The sequence below is a fragment of the Penaeus monodon genome, chromosome 28 (genome assembly GCF_015228065.2).
Source record: "Penaeus monodon isolate SGIC_2016 chromosome 28, NSTDA_Pmon_1, whole genome shotgun sequence".
NCBI classification, from domain to species: Eukaryota; Metazoa; Arthropoda; class Malacostraca; order Decapoda; family Penaeidae; genus Penaeus; species Penaeus monodon.
Window position 1 is genome coordinate 28717115 of NC_051413.1, and position 333 is coordinate 28717447.

Genomic DNA, 333 nt, shown 5'->3' on the forward strand with positions numbered 1-333 from the left:
TTATCTCACGCCTAAGCACACGGGCTCAGACATAGGGCCGGGGACCATTAATTAGCGTGGTCTTTGGGGAACAGAATTCCAGCTTTTTCTCTTCACTTACACCAACAATCGAGCGCAGGCGCACAGAGCTGCCTAGATGCGTAATCACCTTGAGCAATGGCATGTCACCTTAAGACACGCACCAAGTACCAACGCCAGGTTCAGGTGCACCAACATGCCAGGCTTTGCACACCTACGTGACTTTATATCACGTACACCAAAATTACACTAAATATCCATTTTTAGTTTATAAACTGTTGCAATATTGCTGTCTCCATGCGGCAGTGCTAAGCA

At 47.1% G+C, this 333-nt stretch overlaps 1 protein-coding gene across 1 annotated transcript in view; it reads right to left on the bottom strand.

Annotated features, from left to right (window-relative positions):
- LOC119591470 (endonuclease III-like protein 1) overlaps window positions 1–327 on the bottom strand; it is a gene marked incomplete in the record, with an annotated part of 7988 nt that extends 7661 nt beyond the window's left edge. Inside the window, 1 exon segment of the mRNA XM_037940210.1 lies at window positions 1–327.
- Window positions 328–333: the final 6 nt, after the last annotated feature.